We start from the raw sequence: 14,496 nt of genomic DNA on the forward strand, positions 1-14,496 counted from the left end.
TTATAAAGCAGACAATGGTTAAAGATGATCTCAGATACATCATTCATAAGTAGTGGATATACTTTATTAAATTGAATATTGGACAATTCTAGAGTTAAGAGTAAACAGTTGGAAATATGATGTTTCTAAATAAATATTCCTATTTAACTTTAATATTGATTTGAAAAGCATTATAATCACCAATAGTTTTATATTTAAAAACGCAGAGTGTTACCTTTTTAAACTCAAAATCATGCTCATTATGGTTCAGGTATCAGGCAATATTCAGTTTCTGTCATCACTACAATTTGACAGCAAAGAGACTACAGAGGCAGATGTAAATCTCTTCATTCTATTATTAGATACATCCTAGAATTTTATTATAATGTAAATAAATATTGTCATTTCTGATTTTTTTTAAAAATCATTTTCTCCCTAAGTTGACATTAATGATTTTTAAGTTAAAAAACATTCTATTTTATATGACGAATTTTTCAAGAAATGCCAGAGTATACAATAATTATACACATTCACCTTCCACCAACTAGCTTAAGATATACAGCACCTAAAACATTGAAAGTCTTTTAGTACACCCTATCTCATTTCCTTTCCTCTTCATTCTTCCCTGCACAAAGGAAATTATCATTAAATCTATCATTTCTATACATATTTTTAAATTTTTAAAACACATGTACGTATCTATAAACATTTATAATTTTGTATTATAGGTTTTAAAATAAGATTGTAAAAGGTACAAAACAATTATAATTGTTTTGAACAATTTATTATTTCTGTTAACTTGATTGCATTCATCTTTGTTGATAGCTAACTTCATAATTTTTATTAATTATTACATTTCATTATACTATTACATCACATTTCCATCAAAACTTTTTCTGGCATTGGACTTTTTGGTTTTCTCCCATTTCTTTCAGTCTTGTAAACAATGTTGCTATAATATTGCTATGCATGTCTACTTCCGCACATAAGCAGATCTTTCTTTTGGGCATATACCTAGGAAAAGAATTGCTATGTTGTAGAGGAAGTACATCTGTCTTTATTGAATACATCACTTGTTATTTGGGATACTTACCTATTAATATACGAACACTGAAAGTTTTTATGTTTTTATGTTTGTGCAAATATCTTCTCATAGTTTCTTGGTAATTTTTTCTTCCTTATTCGCTATTTATAGAAACACAGAAACATGGTCATATTTATCAGGTTTTATTCTCCTTCTTTTTACTTAGGAGTGTGGTTTTTAAAATCTTTCCTAAAGCAAGATTTAGGGTGTTTACATTCATGACATAGAAAACCTCTCTTTCTCCTGCTTCTTTCTTCTTCTTGTTTTTCTGTAATGCCTATCCATAAAATTTTATATTGTTCTTCAAAAATATCTTGCATATGTAATTTAGATATTCATAAAAATTTAATATTTCCACTTCTTTTCTAAATGCTATTTTTCTTCTATTATATTGCCTCTATTTTTGCTTCTGATTGACCAATAATTTATTTGCATAACAACGATACAGTTTGTTACACGTTGACCTAATGGATTCCAATAATTTGTCTATAGTCTAATTATTTTCTAAAAATACCTGTAAATAATTAGAGGTTTCTTTTCTATTTCTTATTATTTTTATTCCTTTTTCTTGTCCTTTTGCACTAGATATGTCCTCAAATAAAATGTTGAAAAATAGTAATGAAAACATCCAATCATGTCTTTTCACTCCTGATTTTAAAAGAACACTTTAATCAGGTCGTGACTGTTTGTTGATGGATTTTTGGACGATGCATGCAATTAAATTTGGAAAACTCATATCTATTCCTAATTTGCTAACAGTTTCTTTTGTTTTATAAAAATTAAAATCATGTGGTGAATTCTCTAATTACAGTATTTTACTTTGAACCACAAGTTATTCTACTATTTTTCATGTTCGCTTTTGAAAATATTTTTCCCAGTCATCTTGTTATACATTTTTAACTTAATGGAATTTTGATAGCAAAATGTGGTCTGCAAAACAAGTCCTTCATAATCCCTGCGTCTTGTTTTAACTTTTAGTATGTGGCCAATTTTATTTATTTATTTGATACTAGTGAGCTTGATGCCTAATTTATCAATATCTTATTGAATTATGTCTATTTTTTCTTTATGTATTTTGAAACTACATTAGTTATATATATCAAAAAATCAAGAGATTCAAAGATCATGTGCTAATAACATTTATAACGAGTGCCCCAAATTGTGTATGTTATTATAATGTGATGATTCTACCTAAAATTACACTGTGTCTAGTTTTAATCTGGCTATATCACGTCTTCATCACGATTTAATTAGCATAATTTTGTCTATTTAGTTTCAATAAGTCTTTGCCATTATGGTTTATGTTTACAAATAGCAAAATGCTGGTTTCTTTTGAATTCTGTGATTTTTGCCTTTTAACTAGCAACTGTAAACTATTTGCATTTATCACAATTATGAATCCTTTTAATGTATTATCAAAACTTTATTTTGGGCTAAACACAGTGGCTCATACTTGTAATCCCAGCATTTTGGGAGGCTGAGGCAGGTGGATCTCTTGAGCTCAAGAGTTCAAGACCAGCCAGGGCAAAGTGGAGAATCCCTCTCTCTACAAATATACTAAAAATTAGCTGGGTGTGGTGGCACACTTCTGTAGTCCCACCTACTTGGGAAGCTGAGGTGGAAGGATCCCTTGAGCCAGAAGGAGAGACTGTAGTGAGCTGAGATGGCACCATGCACTCTAGCCTGGGCAACAAGGCGAGACCCTGTCTCTAACCAAAAGGAAAAAAAAAAAAAGGAAAAGGAAAAAAGAACTATATTTTGTAGCATCCTGTGACCCTGTTATTGTTCTTAATATGTTCTTAATATCCTTTACTGCCTTCTTTGGGTTTAATGTTTTTGTATTCTTTTTTCTCTCTTCTAATGGTATTTAAACTATGTAATCAAATTTTTTTAAATTGTAGGTATTTATGCTTAACACACTTACATTTTATATATGTGTGCATGTTTATGTGTGTATCTATCTATACATCTAAATTCACCAGTAGTTCTATTAATCTCAAAAATTATGGGAGGCCCTCGGACACGGGAATTTTTTTTTTTTTTTTTTTTTTTTTTTTTTTTTTTTTTTTTTGGAGATGGAGACTTACTCTGTCACCCAGACTGGAGTGCAGTGGCAGGATCTCGGCTCACTGCAACCTCTGCCTCCAGGGTTCAAGCGATTCTCCTGCCTTAGCCTCCCGAGTAGCTGGGATTACAGGTGTGCACCATTACACCCAGCTAATTTTTGTACTTTTAGCAGAGACGAGGTTTCACCATATTGGACAGGCTGGTCTCGAACTCCTGACCTCAAATGATCCGTCCACCTCGGCCTCCCAAAGTGCTGGGATTACAGGCATAAGCCACCATGCCCAGCGTGAACAGTGGAATTTCTAAGAACTGTTTCTTTCTTACACGTTTTCTCTAATACTTTACTTACATTTTACATACCATTCCCAACATTTTTAGGATATTGTTTACATTCTATATTATTTTTAGATTGAATTCATATTTACCAATACCTTTCCTCACCATTCCATTTTATATTTTGATTCTTCTTTTATTTTAGTTTACATTTCTTATGAAGCAAATACTTTGAACATTTATTTAGTAAGGGTTAATTAACTTTCAATCGGTGTCTAAATTACTACCATTTAACATTTTATTCTTAAAAGAATATTAAATGGGTATAAAATTCTGGATGGGCAGTTGTAGTTTCTCTGCATTTTTAAAAATTTTTTCCGCTATTCTTGTTGTTGTCTATTTTTGTTATCGATAGTCTTCTGCCAATCTAATCATCACACATTTCTGCTTAAACTACCTTTCCGTTATGGCTAATTTAAAATCTTGTTTTTGTCTTTGGTACTTCTTTGAAGTTTTATTTCCATTCATATAAATGTTTGTCAGGTATTCATTGTACTTTTTTATATATTATATATCATTATCTTCTACCAGTTCTGGAAAATTATTACTCTCTTTAAATACTCTTTTCATTTTTTTGTCCATTTTTCTGAAACTACTATTAGTATTCTTTTCTTAAAAAAAAAAAAAAAAAAAAAAAAAAAAAAAAACTTTTAGGTTTGGGCTACATGTGAAGGTTTGTTATATAAGTAAACTTATGTCACAGGTGTTTCTTGTATAGATTATTTCATCACTCAGGTATTAATTCCAGTACCCAATAGTTATCTTTTCTGCTCCTCTCCCTCCTCCCACCCTGAAATAGATACCAGTGTCTGTTGTTTCTTTCTTTCTGTTCTTAAGTTCTCATCATTTAGCTCCCACTTATAAGTGAGAACATGCAGCATTTGGTTTTCTGTTCCTGCATTAGTTTGATAAGGATAAAAGCTCCAACTCCATCCATATTTCTGCAAATGACATGATCTCATTCTTCTTTATGGATGCATTGTATTTCATAGTGTATATGTACCACATTTTTTTAGCCAGTCTCCCATTGATGGACATATCGGTCAATTCCATGTTTTTGCTATTATGAATAGTGTTGTAATGAACATACCTGTGCATGTGTCTTTATGGTAGAATGGTTTGTATTTCTCTGGGTAAATATCCAGTAATGGGATTGCTGGGTTGAATGGAGTTCTGTTTTTAGCTCTTTGAGGAATTGCCATACTGCTTTCCTCAATGGTTAGGCTAATTTACACTCCTACCAACAGTGAATTAAGTGTTCCCTTTTCTCTACAACCTCACCAGCATCTGTTATTTTTTAACTTTCAAATAAAAGCCTTTCAAACTGGTGTAAGATGATATCTCATTGTGGTTTTGACTTGCATTTCTGTAATGATCAGTGACATTCAGCTTTTTTTCTCATATGCTTATTGGCTGTATGTGTGTCTTCTTTTGAAAAGTGTCTGTTCATGTCCTTTGCTCACACTTTAATGTTTTTTTCCTTGTAAATTTCTTACAGATGCTGGATATTAGACCTTTGTCAGATGCATAGTTTGCAAAATTTTCTCTCATTCTGCAGGTTTTCTGTTTACTGTGTTGATAGTTTCTTTTGAAATGCAGAGGCTTTTAAGTTTAATTAGATCCCATTTGTCAATTTTTGCTTTTGTTGTGCTTGTTTTTGGGGTCTTGTCATAAAATCTTCGCCCATTTCTATGTCCAGGATGGTATTGCCTAGGTTGTCTTCCAGGATTTTTATAGTTTTGGGATTTATATTTAAGTTTTTAATCCATCTTCAATTTATTTTTGTGTATGGTATAAGGAAGAGATCCATTTTCAATTTTCTGGATATGACTAGTGAGTTATAGCAGCACCACTTATTGAATAGGGAGTCTTTTCCCCATTGCTTTTGTCAGTTTTGTGAAAGACCAGATGGTGGCAGGTGTGTTGCCTTATTTCTGGGCCCTCTGTTCCGTTTCATTGCTCTGGGTGCCTGTTTTTGTTTTTGTGCTAGTATCACGCTATTTTCATTACTGTAGCCCTGTAGGATAGGTTGAAGTCAGGTAATGTAATGCCTCCCTGTTTTTTTTTTTTTTTTTTTTTTTTTTCTCTTTTTGCTTAGGATTGCCTTGGCTATCTGTTTTTTGTTTGTTTGTTTGTTTGTTTTTGTTTTTGTTTTTTTTGATTCCATGAGTTTTTAAATAGTGTTTTTTCATCGTTCTGTGAAAAATGGCATTGTTAATTTTATAGAAATACCACTGAATCTGTACATTGCTTTGGGGAGTATGACCATTTTAATGATACTGATTCTTCCTATCAATGAGCATGGGATGTTTTCCATCTGTTTCTGTCTTCTCTGATTTCTTTGAGGATTGTTTTGTAATTCTCATTGCAGAGATCTTTCACCTCCATAGTTAGCTGTATTCCTAGGTAGTTTATACTTTTTGTGACAATTGTGAATGGGATTGCCTTTTTGGTTTGGATCTTGGCTTGGCTGTTGTTGGTGTAGAGGAATGTCAGTGAGTTTTGTGCGTTGATTTTGTATCCTGAAATTTTGCTGAAGTTTTTTATCAGCTGACAGAGCTTTTGGTCCAAGACTATGAGGTTTTCTAATTATGTCATCTACAAACAGAGTTACTTTGACTTTCTCTCTTCCTATTTGGATGCCATTTCTTCCTTTTATCTGCCTATATTCAATGATTTTTAATTTCATTTTTCAAAATTTTCAAATTTCTTCTATCTGTGCCTATCTGATGCATGTTTGAGTTTACTAATGTTTCCATTATCTCTACCTAAGCTATTTAATCTATCCATTGCATGTATGATTTGCATAATACTGTTTATAATTTCCAGAGGTTCTTTTTTATAATCTAAATAATATGCCTATTTGTTCTGGGGGGCTTGTTTCTCATCTTTTCTTCCTTTTTACATTTTTATTTTTATCTTTATTCCAATAAATTTTTTGATATATATTTTATATTCTGTATCCAAAGATTCCATTTTCCAAAGATTCTTGGTGTGTAAGCTTCTCATTTTCCTTTGTTGTAGCATATTTACTTTTGTCTGAATTTATTTTGTACTGTGTATCAATATTTGATATGCTTTATATGTAGGAATTTTACTGCTAAGTTGCCTTTGTTCCTGCTTGACATCCCAAGTATCTTCAAAGTATAAAATTAGACAAACTCATGAAAAAGCAGATCTTTGGTTGTAATTGCATGGGTATATATTCTCCATCTGGAGCTCACAATAGGCATACTTTTTTTTTTTCTTATGATATCCCTCTTCTGGCATTATTCTGGCATTTCAGTTTCAGTTCTGATTTTTGACTTCTTTATGGAATCCTCACGCCCTATCCCCACTAAGCCCTCAATTTCTATATGCATGCAATCATCAAGATCAAAATTCTAGAATACATACATTAGTTCAAATTCCAAATTTAGATACAAGTTCACTTTCAACTAACCATTTTAATTTTTAGCTTCTTCATTTTTGATCCCTGGAGATTTCTGTTACTCTCTTGTGAGCTCATTCAGGCAATTAAGAGGATATTTATAATGCTTTTATTTGGCATTTATAAGTGTCTTTTACATGAGACTATTTGCATTATTCATTCCATCATACAGTTGAATAATATCTTTCTGTGTGTGTGTGCATGTTGTAATAGAACATTTTTTCTAATTAAAAGAGCTAGCATGAATTTAACTTATAGAAAGAAAATTACCACAGCTTATGTATACTAACATGTGTTATTTGCTCTAAGTGTATGTAGAAAATGGATTACATGTGCTACACGAAGGACACACTTTTTCTCAATTGATGCTTTGCAAAAGGTTTACAGTATAATGATTTGTTCCTTTAGATATAGTTATTCCACAAGAAATTTACAAATTGCAGTGGCTTAAACAAGTACAAAAGACAAATTGACTTAAATGTCACTTTGAATTTTATTTATAGTATTTTAAAGATAAATTGTTTCTTCATTTAGGAATGAATCATTCATGGATTTCTAAGGAAGTCTTTGTTTGGTTGGTAGACACTGATTATCTGTGGAACACCACCTTTAAAACTAATACAAAGAAAAGAGTACCAGTAATTTGGGCTCCAGGAATAATAGCATTTTTAAAAGTCTTTTATGGATAGTATAGAAAAGAGTACTTGAACACCTGTGCAATGTCTAAACTCATTTAAAAGAATTAGAACATAACCTAAGTGATAGAAAAAAATGGTACAGATTAATATTACAATGACTGCACAGAAATTTTCCAAGTGCTCCTTTACTTGTCTTCCATTTTCTTTTACTTTATTTCCATTTTCTTTTAAATCACTAATCACCTAATTTCCAAAAGCCATGGTCAATACTGAAGTCATTTACTAGCCTGATAGTCTGAGTATCATATGCCACATTATATAACTATATATGCCAATATAATCAATCTTAATGAAACCCAATTAAATTGTCTGTGCTGTGGCTATTCAGGTATCTTGTCTCTTTATTATAGAAGTCATTTGTTAAGCCTTTTATAAATTTGAACTAAGCCAAGGAAGAGTTAGCTAATAGATGTTTTATTGAGATCCTGGGAAAACAAGCCAACCAATTTTTTTTCTCTATACTCTTAATTTTGTTTTGATTTTTTGTTCTATACTGTGTTACATAAAATGGGAGTTAGATTGATTTTTACTATTCTGAGAAGTATTACAGGCACACAAGAATAAATAAAATATATGTGTAGCTTAGTTAAGTATTGATAAAAATCCATTTAACTGTCACCTTTTTAAAAAGGAGAACATTTCTAGTGCCCTTAAATCTTCTGTGTGTCCCTCTCCCAAATATTACTTTCTGCAGAAATAATCACTCTCATCTCTATGATATTTCCATTATATTATTTATTTTAATATGCATTCACCATTTCAAAACACTGCTTTGGTTTGCTTGGTTTTAACTCATACTATGCATAATTATGTACCTTGCTTCTTGTGTTATACATTGTAAGGTAATTTCGTATTGTTGAATACCACTATTTGTTTTTATAATCTACATTTTTATGTTGCCTGACTATAACAAAATTTACTCATCCTAAGCTTGGTGAACATAACCAGTTTTAGACGATTTTGAAAGAAAAAAAAAACTGCCAAGAATACATCTGTACAGGTATTCTGGTACATATGAACAAATACTATTCTGGATTACATATACATAAAATTGAAATGATGCATTACAGAATATAAATAACTTAAAATGTTCTACCTAATGTCCTCAAATGTACTAGTTTCTGCATATTTTATCTACATTTTCACCTGCAATTGGCAGTTTCTGATTTGTTTCAATGTTAATCTGGTAGCTTTTAAATAAAATCTAATTGAGTTTCAATTTGCATTTCTTGGATTACTAAATGAGTGGATATATTTTTCACATGTGTTTGAGAGATTTTGGTTTCCTCTTTTCTATAATGGTTTCTAAAAAAAAAAAAAACTTTATAAAGGATATTTGATTAATGCAAAGCTAAAATTTTCTTTCAAATGTAATTATAATTTGCTGGGTTTTAGCTATATAATTTGTAGTTAAGGCTTCTTTAAGAAGCTCAGAGCATTTTATAAGGTTTAGTAAATTTAATATAGTACTAAAGAAGTAAATTATAATACCTAGGTGAGTAAAACTAGTTGATCTCAGAGAGCATGTTAATAAACTAGAACTGATATTCCATCAACTTAATAAAATATTAATGATTTTGAATAACAGGCTTATGTAAGTTTATTAAAAATAGTTTGTGAAGTTTTCACAGAAAACCTGCATTTTAAAATGATTTGAATTGGCTAGTAAAAGCATATCATTGAACACTAGCCATGAAGTATCTCCTTTGAAGTAGTTAGAAATGGTATGCTTAGGAAAAAAAATTCCAAGATTCGTATCATGCTACCCAATATGTTTCATAAGATGAGGTGACCACAGATAATCAGGGGTAAAGTGATAATAAAATACTAGTGGAGAATATACATTAACATTTTAATACATCCGGTGAGTAGGAGAGGCGTTCAAGGGGTAGTCTATCTGTAAGTAACAAAGATAAGGAGATAGATGTGTTCTTCTTTAAAGATGACTAAGATCTGTACTGTCAAAAAGAAAAAAAATAAAAATAAAAAAATAACACCCTCAAAATGGATAAATATGATGGATGGATAAAGATAAACGGAGATTTTGGTGCAGGAAAAGCATTTATTGAATACTTTCTTCAAGCAAACACTAAGCTTGATACTCATGGCATATGCATGACTCCTAGTTTTTAAATTATTTAAAATTGGAGAAATATTGGTGTTAGGTCAATTTTTGTCTATTGTATATGGCCTGATAATACCATAATTGACATATTATCTCTAATGTAATACCTTAGAACTGGAAGTTTCTTTTTCTTTTCTTCCTTTCTGCCTCCGTCCCTCCCACCTGATTTCTCCTTCCTTCCCTTCTTCCTTTTTTTCCTTCCTTCCCTGGCTTGCTTTTAATTAGTTTTGTTATAATCTACCAGGTGTGGGTGGTAGGGGACATTTTCTAACGCATCTCACATAAACTCAAATTTTGGGTTATTCTTTGGAGTAAAACAGTCTCTTCATTCTTTCCAAGGTTATTCCTGAGTTGCAGAAATTCTCTTTCCATGTTTATTCCCTGTATTCCTCATTCAATCTTGCCACAACTAGACAAACAGAAAGCACAAGGGTACCCTTTCTTGCATCTAGAGGTAGAAACCTTGGCAGCACACAGTAACTGCTCCAGGTCTGTCATATAGATGCATTAATTGTCTAAATATCAATTTTTCATTCTTAAAACAATTGTTTTAAACATTTCCTTATGTGCATTCAATCCATATGAAATAAATTTTCTGGCAAATATTTAATTAGTTTTATTCAAAATATCTGATTAAAGTAGCAAATGCTGTGGGGCTAGAATTATATGACTTTTATCTTTTTTTTTTCAATGGCATTGTTGAAATGATGTTAGCAAGGTGGCAGAACAGGAGATCAACTGCTTATATTACTGCACGACAACAATAATTCTGCATTCTTCCACAGACCAAAGTCTCTTTGTGGAAGCTTTAGTATTTAGGCTGCAGGTTGTGAAACCCTCATGGAGTCCAAGACCTAAGGGGGTAATTTTGAGAGTGAGGACCCACACCCAGGTGATAGATTCATTAACTGTGTTTCTGGATTCAAACCTGGAAACACCGCCATTTCCTGAAGGGCTTGATTAGCGTCTAGTTTGGCCTTGAGCCTGCTACCAAATGTTACCAAGGAGTCCAAAAGTAGTCACAATAGTTCCTCGGCAGAAAGGCTCATGTGTTCATCAATATTGGTCTTGGCAGCTGACTTGAAAATTATTTTTGTAACTAGGCTCTAGCCCTACTCTGCAGCAGTCTCAGCTTAATATTGCTTATATAAGGACCCATCTGTGCAACTGGGACAGGTTTGCCAGCCTCTGTCCCACAGCAGATCCTGAAGGGGCCTAGTCTCAGCTCCACAGCCCCCTTGCTAGTCAGAGAGCTATCACAAAAGCACAGGGAACTTCTGGGAGACATGCCTATCTGTGCCAACTGGACAGGCATGGTAACCTTCATCCCACAGCACACCCTAAAGGAGACCTGTCTCAGCTCCAGCATCCCTTTGCTGCAACTCCAGAGTTACCTTGCAGGCACAGGAAACTCCTGGGAGACACCTCAGGACAGTATTCAAAACAGAAGTTTTGGAAAAGGACCTGTCAGTTCCAGCCTCTTTCATCTGTGATGTTGGAGCAATTCTGCTCGTACAGGGAACTGCTGGGTGTCTCACTGGCAGTTGCCATTGAGTTAGCTTGCCAACATGAATCCCATGGCAGATTCTGACTTATCTTTGAAGCTTGGTTTCAGTCCCCTGAAGCTGTGGTCTGGAAGCAGTTCTACCCAGCCAGTGTCCTGTTAGGATATGAACCTATCTGAGTCCCTGTGGCAGTCTTGCCAAGCTATGTCCCTCAGTCATTCATTAGACACCCGTGGATCTTGGCACTGGCCCTCTTGTCTGAGAACTAAGACCAGTTTGGCCTTCTAGAGACCTGAAAAAAAGCACATTCGCTAGTGCTCCTTCAGGCTGACACCTTGACTTCAGTAACACTGTGGATATTGAAACAGCCCTATAAATTGCCTGCATCCTCTCTCAACTACAGACTAAGAGCAGCCCTGTCTACCCAGGGACTGACTGGGAGACATGCCTATTCCCTGAAGACAGGCCTGAAAAATCTCAGTTTCAGTTGTGGACCTGAAACAACCCTGTATCTCAGTTGTAGCTCATCTCAGCCATGGACTGGAGTAGTATGGACAACTCAGGAATTCAACTAATTATCCAAGGGAAACCCTCCCAGAGACTCATGAAAAGCCAATATACCCATAGGCATACCTGGTAACAGGCCTAATGTCTGAACTCTGAAGAGGACACTCATCCTAGGGCAAGCCCCAAAGACCAAGATCCTGAAGACAGTATAGCCCACCCAGCAACAAGGTAGAACCCACACTCACTAGGCCCCTAGGAATAGGCCAACCAACTGTGGTCTCCACTGTGGACCCAGCATCAGCCACAATATCTGGATTTAACCCTGTTCACTTACAATCCCAGAGTCAATTTCATCAGCCCAGAGACCTTACAGGGAAGTACTTTAACTCATTGAAACTAGTCTATAGGTCTCTAAGAGAAGTTTGCTTCTTCAAATACATAGGTATTTATGCAAGGCTACATGGATAACAAAGATTAAGGCAAACATGACACCACCAAAGAAAACTAATAAAGCTTTAATAATTGACCTCAAGGAAATGGACTTATATAGATTGCCTGAAAAAGAATTCAAAATAATTATCTTCAGCTCAAAGAGATACAAGAAAATGCAGAGAGACAACTAAATGAAATTAGGAAAACAATGCATGATCACAATGAGAGGTTTAATAAATAGAAGTACTTTCTCTCCTAGCTCCCAGGATCTGAGCCCAGTTCCCATCTCCACTTTTCCATCTCCTCCACTCCAGGAGCTCCTTGGTGACTCTATCATAGCCCCTGTTATCCTGTGACCTGAAGGTACTGAGAGATCCATAGGGAGGACGGCGGAATAACTGGAGGCCAGGAAGTGAGAGTGTTAATGTTCAGGGATATGGCCATAGAATTCTCCTCAGAAGAGTGGGAATGCCTGGACTCTGTTCAGCAACATTTGTATAGGGATGTGATGTTAGAGAACTGGTCACCTTGGGTCTTGCTATCTTTAAGCCAGACTTGATTACCTACCTGTTTGGAACAAAGAAAAGAGCCCTGAAATTTGAAGAGACAGGAGACAATAGCCAAACACCCAGCTGGCTCTTTTCATTTTACTCCAGAGATATTGCCAGAGCATGACATAAAAGATTCATTTTAAAAGGTGATTCTGAGAAATACAGAAGCTGTGACCTTAGTAATTTACATTTAAAGAAAGACTACCGAAGTGTGGGTAATTGCAAGGGGGCAGAAAAGCAGTTATAATGGCCTTTACTGATGTTTGTCAACTATGCATAGAAAAACCTGTCAATGTAATAAATGTTGCAAAGCTTTTAAGTTGTGCTCAATCTTCACTGAACATAAATTTTTTAGCAGATAAATGCTACAAATGTGAAGAATATGGCAAAGACTGTAGGTTGTTCTCAGATTTTACTAGACAAAAGAGAATTCATACTGCAGAGAGATACTACAAATGTGAAGAATGTGGCAAAGCCTTTAAAAAGTTCTCAAACCTTACTAAACATAAGAGTTCATACTGGAGAGAAACCCTACAAATGTGAAAAATGTGACAAAACTTTTACCTGCTCCTCAACCCTTCTTAAACACTACAGAAATCATACTGGAGACAGACCCTACAAATGTGAAGAATGTGGCAAAGCCTTTAAGTGCTTCTCAGACCTTACTAGTCATAAGAGAATTCATACTGGAGAGAAACCCTAAAAATGTGAAGAATGTAACAAAGCCTGTAGGTGGTTCTCAGACCTTGCTAAACATAAGATAATTCATACTGGAGATAAACTCTACGAATGTAATGAATGTGGAAAAGCTTTTAAGTGGTTCTCAGTCCTTAGTAAACATAAGAAAATTCATACTGTAGAGAAACCGTACATCAGTGAAGAATGTGGCAAAGCCTTTACCCACCCCTCAACCTTTATTAACCACAAGAAAATTCATATGGAAAAGAGATCTTACAAATGTGAAGAATGTGGCAAAACCTTTAAGTGCTTCTCAGACCTGACTAATCATGAGAGAATTCACACTGGAGAGAAACCCTGCAAATGTGGAGAATGTGGCAAAACATTGAGCTGGTTCTCACATCTCATTAGACATAAGCAAATTCATACTAGAGAGAAGCAACATTAAATAGGATAGTTGTGTAGAGCTTTCAATACAATGCCTGCCTCTGGTAAGTACTCAATAAATGGAAGCTGCATATGTTGTTCTATGTCTATGAAAGCTGCTCTTCAGCTTGGCGGTGTGGACTGTGGTCAGTCTCCAGCTTGTATATTATTTCTCTGACATCTGCTTCTCCTTTATTTGAAGTCATTCTGTCCAACAGACTAGCAGTTTTCCAAGTGTGGACACCAAGCCAGCATCCCAGCATCACCTGAGAACTTGTTAGAAATGCAGATTACTGAGATTCATTCCAGATTTACTGACTCAGGAATCCTGGGGGTGGAGATCAGACCTGTTTTAACAAGACCTCCAGAGTCTTCTGATATGCATTCAAGTTTGGGAACCACTGAAATAGACTACCACTCACCAAACCACTACCTGAGTCAGGCTTCCCTGATTGATTTTAAGACAGGCTGAAGGCAGCATGGAATATTATTGCATTAAGATAAATATCAACAACCCAGAATTGTTACACGGTTCTATGACTTATTTGTCATAAGATATTAAGTTCATTTTTCTGAGCTTCAGTTTCCTGCTCAGTCAAATGGGAGTCTATCCTGTTCTGCTGCTGTTCTGCTGCTCTTCTGCTGTGGTGCAGTGAGCCTCCAAAACAAAAATAATAAAAA

The 14,496-nt window shown here is 34.3% G+C and overlaps 1 pseudogene; it reads left to right on the forward strand.

Moving 5' to 3' along the window:
• Positions 1-13,837, forward strand: part of LOC104682711 — a 37,492-nt pseudogene extending 23,655 nt beyond the window's left edge.
• The last annotated feature ends 659 nt before the right edge of the window (positions 13,838-14,496 follow it).

Source organism: Rhinopithecus roxellana, chromosome 3 (assembly GCF_007565055.1).
Source record: "Rhinopithecus roxellana isolate Shanxi Qingling chromosome 3, ASM756505v1, whole genome shotgun sequence".
NCBI lineage: Eukaryota > Metazoa > Chordata > Mammalia > Primates > Cercopithecidae > Rhinopithecus > Rhinopithecus roxellana.